Source organism: Urocitellus parryii, chromosome 6 (assembly GCF_045843805.1).
Source record: "Urocitellus parryii isolate mUroPar1 chromosome 6, mUroPar1.hap1, whole genome shotgun sequence".
NCBI classification, from domain to species: domain Eukaryota; kingdom Metazoa; phylum Chordata; class Mammalia; order Rodentia; family Sciuridae; genus Urocitellus; species Urocitellus parryii.
The window spans coordinates 38,030,410-38,043,212 of record NC_135536.1 but is presented as its reverse complement, the minus strand read 5'-3'; the positions used below and the strand labels follow the sequence as shown (position 1 = coordinate 38,043,212).

General features: G+C 38.2%; 1 protein-coding gene and 1 non-coding gene across 2 annotated transcripts in view; one reads left to right on the top strand and one right to left on the bottom strand.

Annotated features, from left to right (window-relative positions):
• Stxbp6 (syntaxin binding protein 6) overlaps positions 1-12,803 on the top strand; it is a 254,435-nt gene that overhangs the window by 101,869 nt on the left and 139,763 nt on the right. The window lies entirely within an intron of this gene.
• Positions 6,224-6,329, bottom strand: LOC113200924 (U6 spliceosomal RNA). Its single transcript, XR_003303094.1, has one exon. It is a non-coding gene; the product is annotated as a U6 spliceosomal RNA (small nuclear RNA).

Genomic DNA, 12,803 nt, shown 5'->3' with positions numbered 1-12,803 from the left:
AAGTAAGTATTTACACCACATAAGGCAGCAAAGAATGTAGTACCTATTCCCTGATTCCTGCTGTGCTACCTCAAGGGACTTTTCTTTGAAAAACATTTTTTTTTTTAAAGTAGATTCTCACTGTGTTGCCCAGGCTAGTCTCAAACATCTGGGATCCAGCAAGTCTCCTGCATCATCCTGCTGAGTGGCTGGGACTGTAGGCATGCACCACTGTGGCCACAGAGCCTTCTTTTTAACAGTATCTACAGCTCTGCTTAATTGAGTCATCTTTTCCCCTTCAGTCAGCTTTCTATTCCACCAGGCAGAGCAATTCATGACTTCTTAAGTGCCCCCCCCACACTTTGCTTATCCTAATCTATTTTAACATGGGGCACAAAAGAAATAAAGCAACCCTAGTCATTAGGACCACCCTTTTTAGAAAGCAGTTAGGGTTTGAAACAAGTTTATTTGTCCTGTTTTTACCTTAGTTAAGGATCTGTGATCCTTTTTCATGCCTAGGGTTAGTAACCCTGAAACATGCCAAAGATGATAGATGAGTCTGTTTTCCTTGGAAAAGTACTGGCCATTTTCATCTCCAAGAGCCAGTGACCAACTCCCTGTTCTCTTTCTTCCTATAAATTAGTGACCCTTACAGAGATCACAGCCCATCCTGGGAGCTCATTCTCTTCTTCCAACCCTCTTCACTGTCACCCCCACAAAGGTGGAGTGACAGCAAATAATATTCCAGGTGTGCTGCATACTTTTTGCCCTTGGTCCCATCTGTGTTCATTTTGAAGGGGATGCTGACCTCGGCTATTAGCATCAACAGTTCAAAACTTTGGACAAAATAAGCATGATCAATTATTTTCATGGAATTTCAAGGGGAAGAGAGACATAAGTGATGAGATATAAAGTGCTGAGTTGATTTCCATGAAGGAAAACAGACCAGAAGAACGTGATGTTGTCAGTAGAAAGTGAGTGATCAATTGGGATATGAAGGTTGAAAATGAGTTGCAAGGGGTAGTGGGAAGGGTTGAAGCAGCAGGAAGGTGTATCCCAGGTGGGGCCACAAGCGGAGCTTGACAGGTTGAGATCATGAAGAATACACAGTGGACAAAGAGGGAGTGATGGATGCTGTGGGAGGTGATGTCATCCCCCCCCAGTTAAGTTCACATCCTTGTCCCAAGAACCTGTGAATTTTATCATTTTTTGGAAAAGTGACCTTTGCAGATATACTTAAGGATTTTGAAATAAAAGATTTCTCAGGGCTGGATCATCAGGGCTTTAAATGCCATCACATGTTTTTATAATAGAAAGGCAAAGGGAGAGGAGAAGCATACACAGAGATGTGAAGTTGAAAGCAGAGGCTGGGGTGATGTAGCCACAGGTCAATGAGTGTTGGCAGCTGTCCAGAAGCTGGAAGGGCAAGGAACAAATTCCCTGCTAGAGCCTCTGGAGGAAGTGTGGCCTGCTGACACCTCGGTTTTTGACTTCTGGCCTCCGAGACTGTGAGAAAACAAACTTCTTTTATTTTAAGCCACCCAGTCTGTGGTACTTTGTTCTAGCAGCCACAGGCTGCTTCCTACTCTGGGCCCTACATTATCAATGCCCAGGATTTTGACATTCATACCAGGTCCATTCCTTTACACACCATGGAAGGCTGTGAGAGGCACAGAAGATGGTATTCCCACCCTCCTGCTCTCCACCACAAATGCAACAGAAATTTAAGCAGGAATATGTCTGTGTTCTAAGCATTTGCATATGCTCATAATGCCTGGAGAAGGACCATGTCCTGGGGCATCTCCTTATTCTCAGAACTTCCCAATGTGGTTTCCTTCTCTAGGCTGGAATGCCCTTTGGTCAAATCTTTTTCAATTTTGCTTGTTGGAAAACATTTACTGACAGCATTAAACAAACCAAGAGGGAAAACAGAGCTATTTTTTCCTCCCGTGCTTAGTGAAATAAGGTACTTATCTGCTACGTAGTGTATTATTTTTTCCATAAATAACAATAGTTTAAAATCTTTCAATCCAGAATTTTTGTTCTGATGATAGTTTTAATTGTGGAGTTGGAATTAAATTTTCATGATTCAAAGCATTAAATACTGGTTGCAAAGCATGAAAAATTATAATCCTGTCACTTCAAAAATGTGGTTTGATCTAGAAGAACTTAAAAGAGAAATATGAAATGATATGTTGAATTAACAGTCTTCAGGTTTTTTTCCTTTGGGCAAAATATTAGCATTGAATTTTATGGAGGTTTAGAGGGAAATCTATGATGCTATTAGTAGGTGAATATATGGTTAAGTCTGTACATGGTGACATAAAATTATTTATGTGCGTTTATTTAAATAGGCCCCTTCAAACTCTACAAGCCTGAAATAAACTTATTGTTTGTTTTGGTGGGATTTTCTAAGTGATTATTTTAAAATCTTTTTTATGAAAAATTGCAAATGTGCAATGGTAGAATGTAGCATGATGAATGCCATGTACTTATCCTGTTCTTTCTCTGGTTAATTCTGCTGGCCAGGCACATTGCATTTATTTTCCATCCACTTTCCAACACTGGATTTTTTTGGTCTAAATCATATTATTTTATTTTTTATATTTCCATCTGTATTTAAAAGACAAGACTTTGAAAATACTGTTAAAATACCAACATCAAATTCCTTGATGACATATACTAAATCAGTGTTAAACTTTCCAAACTTACCCCATATGTCTCATGTATATAAATTCAAAAGAAGTATAAAAAGTTTTTTTTCCAGATAAAGTGTATTTTATTTCCAAAGAATGAAACCCACTTAATAACAGCCAAGAATTAAGATATAGAAAATAAGTTATGGCCCCATCAATCTGGCAATTGGACAAAAAGAAATAGAAAAGTATATATTTCTATCAGATAATGACAAAATATTTTAAAGATGAGTGAGAAAAAATTGCAGAGTAAAGCAATGTGATATAATAGATAATGGACATTTAGGGCTATGTAAGAGAATATATTTTTTCAAATCAAATTCCACTAAAAAACTTGCATATCTAGAAAAATTCAACATGTCCTAATCTGGAGGATAAAGATACACAAAATATTCACTGGTTTCACATCTACAGATTCAATCTGAGGTTGAAAATGTTCAGGCAAAAAAATTGCATCTGTATGAAGCATGTAGAGATTTTTTTTCCATGTTATTATCATTCCCTGAACAATACACTATCACAACTATTTATGTGACATTTACATTGTATCAGGTAATATAAGTAATATATAAATGATTTGAAATAGAATGTACATGAATTATATGCAAATAATGTGCCATTTTATATTGGGGACTTGAGCATTCCTGGATTTTGGTATCATCAGGGGGTCCTGAAACTAATCCTCTGATGATACTGAGGGAAACTGTACCTAGTCAATGTATATTGAAAAAGGATACCATTATTTCGATTTCTAGCACCATACTTTAAATTTGCTTGTTCATGAACTTTCCATAATGGAATCCTAGATATATATGATGTAGTGCTTGTCTTCTTCCTCTCAGCTTTGTTTATCATTCTCATTGCAGAATGGGATTCCATTGTAAAAAGGTACCACTGATTTCATTCCAATGTTGACTGACACTTACACTTTTTCTAGGGTTTAGTCATTACAAAGAGTTCTGCTATGAACATTCTGGGACATACATGTCTTTTGGTGATTATACCTACGTATTTCTGTTAGGTCTATGTTAGGTTGAGGAGTATGTGCCTGTCTCTTCAGCTTCAGTATATGCTACCAAACAGATTTCCAAAAGGTGGTACCAATTTTCTGTCTTACCAGCATTGTATGGAGTGCCAGGGATCCACACATGTGACCATTTGTAATTTTAAATTTAGTAGGTAGGGTTGCGGAATGAAACTTTGCAATTGAAATTTGACAGTTGTTACTCTATTAATATGAAATGCTAGTGAAAAGATTTGGGCCAGACTAAAGGCAATTTTCTCATTCATTTTGTATCTGAGAAATATTTATAAACTATCTACCTCTGTTAGTGACTATCTTCTGTGTGCACCTGTCTCTCACCATGAAGAATATTGCAATGGTTTGCCCTGACTCCCATGGGAAAAACTCTTAGCCATCTAGAGCATCACTGTTAAGGTGCCTCCTTTCTTTTCAAGGCCAATTAATGTTTAACTCAAGTACCCACTCTCTATCTCTTTAGTTGTCTTTGGTATTCTTCCATGAAAACCTCTTTCGTTTCTGTGTGTCCAAGAAACCATGAAGACTAAAGAAAACTTTAAACATTTGAAGAGATAATCATTGCTCAAATTAGAGAAAAGGCTTATTACCTCTAACCCATGCATTTTACACTCCTTTTAGTGTTTTTAAATATAATATATTAGATAATAAAGTGATGCCATTGTGTGATGAGATACGTAGCTGTAACCAGCTTTTTTTGAAGGATAAAATACCTTTACCCTAATCATGCTTACTCTAGTCTCTTTCCTGTTGAATTTAGTCTCAGTTCAGTTGGATTCATGCCTCTTCCCTCAACATTACTTTTATTCTTTCTTCATCTTTCCAGCTACTCTGTGTGCCCTCCTGTCCCCCACTGATCTCATCAGCTGTGGACACTGAGTGTCAAAACATGTACCAAGAAATTAGGATCCTTTTAGATGACTGCTAGATCTTATTCTCCATTTCATAGTGTGGAATACGATTCTGTAAAATGGGAAAAACCCCGCTCCTTTAGTATGTGTGTTGTTTAGATGTAATTAATAACCAACCACACTAGCTCTTTCTTAATTAAATATGACAAATCAGTGACAATTCTTTTTTTTTATTATACTCTGAAACAAGATAGTCTCCTTTCCTCTAACACCTGCTGTTAATTTTTGACACTTGTTAAGGATAAGTGCTATAGTTTATTGGCTTTGCATTAATCCAAGAGAGCCCTTATGAAGGGATTAGGTTAAAAATCAGTAAAGATGTTGTCTCCTGTTTCTAATCAATAAAGTTCTCATTTGTTTTTTCCATTTCAAGAGACTTCCTGTTATGGTTTAGATGTTGTGTGCCCTAAAAGCTTACATGTGAGACAATGCAAGAGGGTTTGGAGAATAAATGATTGGGTTATATCTTCAACCTAATCAGTGAATTGATCCCTGATGGGATTAATTGAGTGGTGACTGGAGGCGGGGGGTGTGGCTGGAGGAAGTGGTTCATTGGCGGTATAGCTATGGGGTGTATATTTTTGTATCTAGAGAGTGGAGTCTCTCTTTTTTTCGATTTTTAAAATTTGTTTTAATTAGTTATATATGACAGTAAAATGCATTTATGCACTTTGATATATCATACATTGATGGGATATAATTTCTCATTTTTCTCTATGTACATGTTGCAGAATCATATTGATCATGTAGTCACATATATGCATACAGTAATAATGTCTGTTTCATTCTACTATCTTTCCTATTCCCACATCCCCTCCCCTCCCCTCCCATCACTTCCTTCTACCTAATCTAAGGTAACTCTATTCTTCCCTAATGCCCCCGACTTTATTGTGTATTAGCATCTGCATATTAGAGAAAAACATTTGGCGTTTGGTTTTGTGGGATTGGCTTATTTTGCTTAGCATGGTATTCTCTAACTCCAACCATTTACTGGCAAATGCCATAATTTTACTCTTTTTAAATCTGAGTAATAGTCCACTGAGTATATATATCACATTTTCTTATCCATTCATCTATTAAGAGACACCTAGGTTGGTTCCATAGTCTAGCTATTATGAATTGAGCTGCTACAAACATTGAGGTGGCTGTATCACTATAATATGTTATGTTTATCAGGGATATTGGTCTGAAGTTTTCTTTCTTGATGTGTCTTTATCTTGTTTTGGTTTCAGGGTGACATTAGCCCATAGAATGAGTTTGGAAGGGTTCCCTTCTTTTCTATTTCATGGAATGCTTTGAGGAGTATTGATGTTAATTCTTCTTTGAAAGTCTTATAGAATCAGCTGAAACTCCATCTTGTCCTGGGTTTTTCTTGATTGGTAGGCTTTTGATGGCATTTTCTATTTCATTACTTGAAATTGATCTGTTGAAATCATGTAAGACTTCCTCATTCAGTTTGGGTAGGTCATATGTCTCTAGAAATTTGTTGATGTCTTATTTTTCTATTTTATTAAAGTATAAATTTTCAAAATAGTTTCTAATTATCTTCTGTATTTCAGATGTGTCAATTGCGATATTTCCTTCTTGTATTTTCTCTCAAAAATATGGAATGCTTCACAAATTTGTATGTCATCCTTGCACAGGGCCATACTAATCTTCTCTGTATCATTCCAATTTTAGTATGTGTGCTGCCAAAGTGAGCACTCTCTCTGCTTTCTGATCATCATGTGGCTGCTTCCCTCTGCCACACTCTTCCACCATGATGGTCTGCCTCACATCGAAACCCAAGGAATGGAGCCAGCCTTCTGTGGACTAAGACCTTCGAAATCAAAAGCCTCCAAATAAACTTTTCCTCCCTAAAATTGTTCTGGTCAGATATTTTAGTCACAGCAGTGAAAAAACTGACTAAAATACTTCCCTAAGCTCAGAAAATCACCTGTGTGAGTTTAATGTCAGGTGGTCCCTTTTGGACTGGGACCAGAGACTGTTTCTGAGTGTGACACCCCCATACCACAGGGCTACTGAATGCTGCCTTACAGCCTGAGCTTCTGGCACTTTCCAGAGATTCTTTGTGTCAAGTATCAGATCCCTGGTCTTTGAAAGGTAGGTGAAAAATAAGGTCAAGGCCTTTCATAGCAGTATTATGTGCCTTGGAGGTTTTTTAAGTCCAGGTGCTAAGTAATGCCAGTGTCTAGGAATTTCAACAAAGCCTTACTTTTTTTGGGGGGGGGTACCCGGGATTGAACCCACATTACCATCCCTTTTTTATATGTATTTTTAAGTTTAGAGACAGGGTCTCACTAAGTTGCCAAGGCTGGTTTTGAACTTAGGATCCTCCTGCCTCAGATTCTCAAGCCATGGGATTACAGGTGCATGTGCCATGGTGCCTAGCTAAAGACCTTACTTTTTAACTGTCCCCACAATGAGTTGAAAAATGAATCTTTCCAGGCACACTGACACATCTCTTTAGTCCCAGTGACTTGGGAGGCTGAGACAGGATGATCACAAGTTCAAGGCCAGCCTCAGCAATTTAGCAATACTCTATCTCAAAAAAAAAAAAAAAAAAAAAGAAAGAAAGAAAAAAAATTGGGATGTAGATCAGTGGTCAAGGGCCTCTGGGTTCAATCCCCAGTACCAAAAACAAACAAACAAACAAACAAACACTTTATAAATATTATGGCTATTTCAAAGAGTGACTCCTTTATAGGTATTTTGGCTTTCTCCACAGAGAATTAGGATCTGACACATTTTCTCACTCTAATTTTCATGGGTATAGTTCTAGGACAAAGTTGATTTCATATGGAAATTTAATTTTTATATTAATGTTTGTTTTCATATTAGAAACTAATCTGCTTAAGAAGCCATTTATTAGTAGTGAAAATCTGAGTGATCTTCTTGAAGGCAGATCTGTGACAAGTTGGTACTTCTAAGTATGGATTCTTAAAAACTAAAAGTACATCTTGAGAAGGGGCATGTGGTGAAAAGGTGTTTTCTTACACTGGAAGTGGTGATGGAAGATGTGTGGATTTGGGCTCTTTTTTGGCATTAAACTCTATAATATTTTACATTCTTATCCAATCAGTGGCTATTCAGTTGAACAGCCCATTCTCAGCATTTGCAGTCAGTTTTCCCCAGGTGTAAAGAATGCTCAGTGTCTGAGAATGGAAGTGTTATTTGTGGAAATGTCTCTTTTGTGTGGCTATGTATGAATGATGCTCTTCCTCCCATTCTGGGCTTCCTCCACTGTCATTGGCTGTGACTCTTCTTGCTGGTAATTGGTCTTTGCCTATCATCTTGGGAATATGTATGCTGTGCCTCCTGGCATTCTGTTAGAATTGTTCTGGATTTTCTCATTTACTTCTCCATTGCTGTCTCTGTCACCGCATTGTGCTCCTTGGTCCTTATTTTCTTCAAAAAGCCATCTGTGTCCCCTTCTGTGGGCTGTTCCCATTGTGGCCATCAGTGCTGTTTGAGCACAAGCCACAGCTTCTTATTCTAACCAGTTTGGTCCCAGCAAAGCAGAAAACTGCAAATCACATATGGAGCTCTTTATTAGTATTATTTCTCTCCTTTGCTTTCTGTTTCAGAAGACCTCTGTCTCACCTTGTCAATCAAGATTGATTTTTTTAGGGAGATTTTTACTGATAGATGGGCCCCCTGCCAACTTCTCTCCATAGCCTGCCTTCTTTGGGGAGATGCCTACGCTTGCTGTGGGTATCACTAGTCCCTCCTTCACCTGTAGGCCCACTTCAGTCTGGCTGGGACCCCCCACCACCACTCAACTCCTGCTTCTGAAGTGGTCCCAGGGAGCTCCCGTGCTATGTGACCAAAGGCTGCCTTTCCCATCCTCCTTCGCCCCATCTTCAGGAGCACTCAACACAGCTGGAACTCTCTGCTTTAAGTCGTTTCTCCTGTGTCATCAGATATACCATATTCTCTCCCAGTTATATTTTCCCCTGTCACTTGCTTCTGTTTTTATTTTATTGCAGAGCTCTGGTGCCTTAATTCTTACTGTTGGAGACTCTTAGGACTCTGTCCTGGGACTTCTTTCACACTTTCTCTTTTTCTACATTCTTTCTGCTTACATAAAAAAGTGTTTGGGGGTGATTATTTCTAGTACTATTATATTTACATTGTATGGCACCATGTTAATTTTTCTGTGACCAAAATACCAGACAAGAACAATTTAGAGGAGGGAAAAGTTTATTTTGGCTTATGGGTTCAGAGGTTTAATCCATGGTTGGCTGTCTCCAAGGCAAGAACATGATGGTGGAAGGGCAGGGTAGAGGAAAGCAGCTCAGTTCATGACAGTCAGGGAGCAGATAAAGGAAGAGAAAGGGACCAAGGACAAGATAAACCCTTCCAAGGTATACCCCCAGTGACCTATTTCTTCCAACTAGGTTCCACCTTCCAGTAGTCCATTTAGCTATCAATGGATTAATCCATTAAGTGGATTAATTCACTAATGAGGTCAGAGCTCTCACTATCCAATCATTGCCTGACTCTTGCTGCATTGAGGACCATGCTTTCAATTCATGAGTTTATGGGGACATTCTAGATCAAGAACTCACACAAACTTCCCAGAATACCATAATATTCCACAAATGGTGCAAATGCTATATATTATCTGTTTTTCTCATAAATTTGTATAAAATTAGACTCAGATATTTATTGAGAGAAAGAACAGTTGAATTTATTTTTCTTTGGTTTCAAACATTAAACATCTTGGTTTTCTACTAAGTATTAATTGCCATATGCTTCCTCTAAGAAGGTGTCTCAACCTACCTGACATTGGTATAAATATTTTAAGATCATATTCTTTGACCCATCTACATCATTTTTCTACTCTCTTCATCTCAACTATTTTAATTATTTCAAAATCCAGTTTGTGTGTCTGAAAATCACCTAGTTATTAATTGTAGGGAGAAGTTTTTGGATTATGCTTCTAATTAAGTTGATTTTGTGAAGGATTAAGTGAGTTAGTATGTTTTGTTTTTTAAAGAGAGAGTGAGAGAGAGAGAGGGAGAGAGAGAGAATTTTAATATTTATTTTTTAGTATTTGGCGGACACAACATCTTTGTATGTGGTGCTGAGGATCGAACCCGGGCCGCATGCATGCCAGGCGAGCGCACTACCGCTTGAGCCACATCCCCAGCCCAGTATGTTTTTAATATATATAAAGTTCTTAGAATAACACCTAGCTCATAGCTAATGTTTGACAAATGTCGATTATTGCCTTTGTGTTTTAAATGATCATTTTACAACATAGGAAACTCCTTCAAGGAAGGGTCTATTTATCTGTTTATGGGCATAGCAGCAGTGATAACCTGACCTGCCCTCACTATATGTTTTAAGGTGTGATGCACAGGATGACCAGTAAGAAAAATGTGAGGTGTTCAGAAAATAGCAGATACTTCAGGTCCACCACAAAACTTGCCAAGCTACCATCTGTGGGAATAGGAGCCAGGAATCTGATTTTATTTTAAACAATTTTTCTGGTTGGTTCCTGTATGTGCTAAAGTTTGAGGATTATTTTGGCCCTCAATATTTTGTGAGCCTTTGGAGGCATATCTTTCATACATGAAGTAGCTCCTTAATAAGTGGTTCATTGAATTACAGACCTTAGAGAGCACTGAGTCTACTGCCCTCATGTTGCCAGTAGGAGATGGGAGCCTAGCTAGAAGAGCCTCCTTCTCCAAGGCTATATCCTTTACTTGTGGCTTAGTCAGGGCTAAGATGCACGCCTCCTGGCTCCCAGTTCTCTTTCCACACTCCCAATTTCCTGTGCCCATATAATGGCCCAGAAGGCTTTCCAGTTTGCCTCCATGAAGCATGGAGGGCTGTCCTAATACAAAACAGATGGAGAAGAGAGTGAAAGGAAACCATGATTAAAGAATGAAAAACATCACCCAAGAGGAAGACAATCGAGATGTAGTAAGAAGAGAAGCATAGGCTTCAAGATTGGAAGCCATGGGAAAGCAAGAGAGGAGGTTGCTTATAAATAGAGAAAAGCAAAAGAGGAAAAACAAAGCAAGGAACATAATAGATAAGTATTTTTTTTTAATGCTCTAAGTGTTCATAGTCTGATGTAACAAAGAGAGTCTTGGATTAAAGGACTTGGTTTAAAACTGTTTAACAACTTACCTAGGTAAACACATAATCATACACAAAAAAATCCCAAAGCCTCTTCTAGTCCCAGTGTCTTCCATTTAGATTTGAATGTAACAAAGCACCCAGTGCAGTGAGGTCTGTTCAAGGCATTCTCGTTTTCACTGGGGAGCACTGTGGGCTTCAAAGGAAACCCTCCTCCTGCTTCCCATGTGCTCCCAACAAAGTGCTGGCTGTGTGTGCACGTGCTGATGGGTGAGGGCTGTGCAACCCTGATGTGGCTAAAATAACTTTAATTCAAGCTTTATTCCTTGGAGATTTTAAAGCATGAAGAATATTCACTGTGTTTCTCTACCTCTGCCTTTCCTGCCTCAGTTGGAGATTATTTTAGTATTTACTGCTCTTCTTGATTCCTGCATGCCCATGTGTCATGGCAGAGCTCAACAGAATTCCTTAATTTTGCATGTCAAAAAAATAAATCATCAACATATTTTCACACCTTGGTTTCTTGAATCCATAGCCTCTTGCTATTGCTTACTATGGGCATCTAATGAAACTAATTTTTTACTGGAAAAAGAAAGATGGAGAACCCCAGGGCACAAAAAACCCTGAAACAACAACAGAATACCTCCCAAGCCCTAATTTCTTTTTCTATTCTGATCGGGAGGGAAAGGAAGGCATTAAGCAACATTCATTGCTTAACACAAAAAAGCAACAGATGAATTTTAATGACTGTATAAATAAGAAACTATTTTGAATAACCAAAATACCCTCTTTAAATTAGAAAGTATGGATTCATTTCTAGTTCTTTGGTACTTTAGAGTCAAAGCTAGAGCTCCTATTGTTAGAGATTTGTAATGATTTATTTAAAGGTTAGGATGTAGACATTTTTCTAACCATTGAGACCAATTTTTATTCCTTTTTGAACGTTATAATCCAATTACATAGTAGTACACTTTATTAAATATATTCGGCTCAGAACTGAAGAAAAACTAATTTGTATTATCACCAAGTTTTTAAATGTCCTTCTTTACTTCAGTACTAAACCTGGCAGTTTCCATTGAGTATACTTTTTAAAGAAGAATTCAGAATTTAATTACTGAATGTCATGAAGAATATAAAACTAAAAGATGTAAAAATTTAAGGATTTGATTTCATGGAACATTTAGAATAAGTCATTTATAAGCTAGGGTTCAGCTGCACCTAATGGAAAACCTGAATAAATGGTGGCTTAAATAAATCAGGAGTATGTCTACCCCCTCCATCCCCCCCCCCCCGTAGGAGTCCAGGGTGGTTTCTCCTCTGCCTTGCTGCTCTATATACCTTACCTGACTCTGATTACCTGTGGTAGTAAGAGTAGTAGGCCACCTGGGTTCACACTTGCTATTCAGGAAGAAGAGATGGGCAGAGGGCTAAAGGGGTAGCCTGCTCCCAGTGAGTTCTCCCAGAAACCCAGGAGAATTCCAAGTCATTTCATGGCCCATACTCTGTCACACAGCCACCCCTAGCTGTGATTGAGTTGAGGTTCCCCACTGCCAAAAAAATCAAGGTTCTGCTAAGAGGAGAATGAATATTGGGTAAGATGCACATTACTAACCCTGCCAGCCCATGGAGAGTGAGCATACAAGTTTTCTGAAAGGAGATTCACCTTCAAGAACTGATTCTAATTTACTTGAGTTTTTTTATGACTCTTCATTTATTTTCTCCTCTGGGCTCTGGTACATTTCTGCCTACCAGTAAGTATACCTATCTTGATTTTTCTGCTACATTGCAATCAATTTGGAAATCAATATGCACTTAGATATTGGTCTGAGGCATTGGAAATAGGCCCAAGGGCATGAATCACCCCATTATCTTTTGTGAGGATTCCTGCCACTTGTGAGTAATTGATTTGCTCTTTTTGTGGTCATCACAGCACTACCTGCCCTCAGATCAAAGGCGGTTGTGTTCAATAAATGCTGAATACAAAATCAAACTGTCAGTGGGCAAAGCATAGAGACAAGAGAATTGGCCATTTGATTGTGGCCATTTCATTATCTTTGAGAGGAACACGAGAGATTGCCATTTATG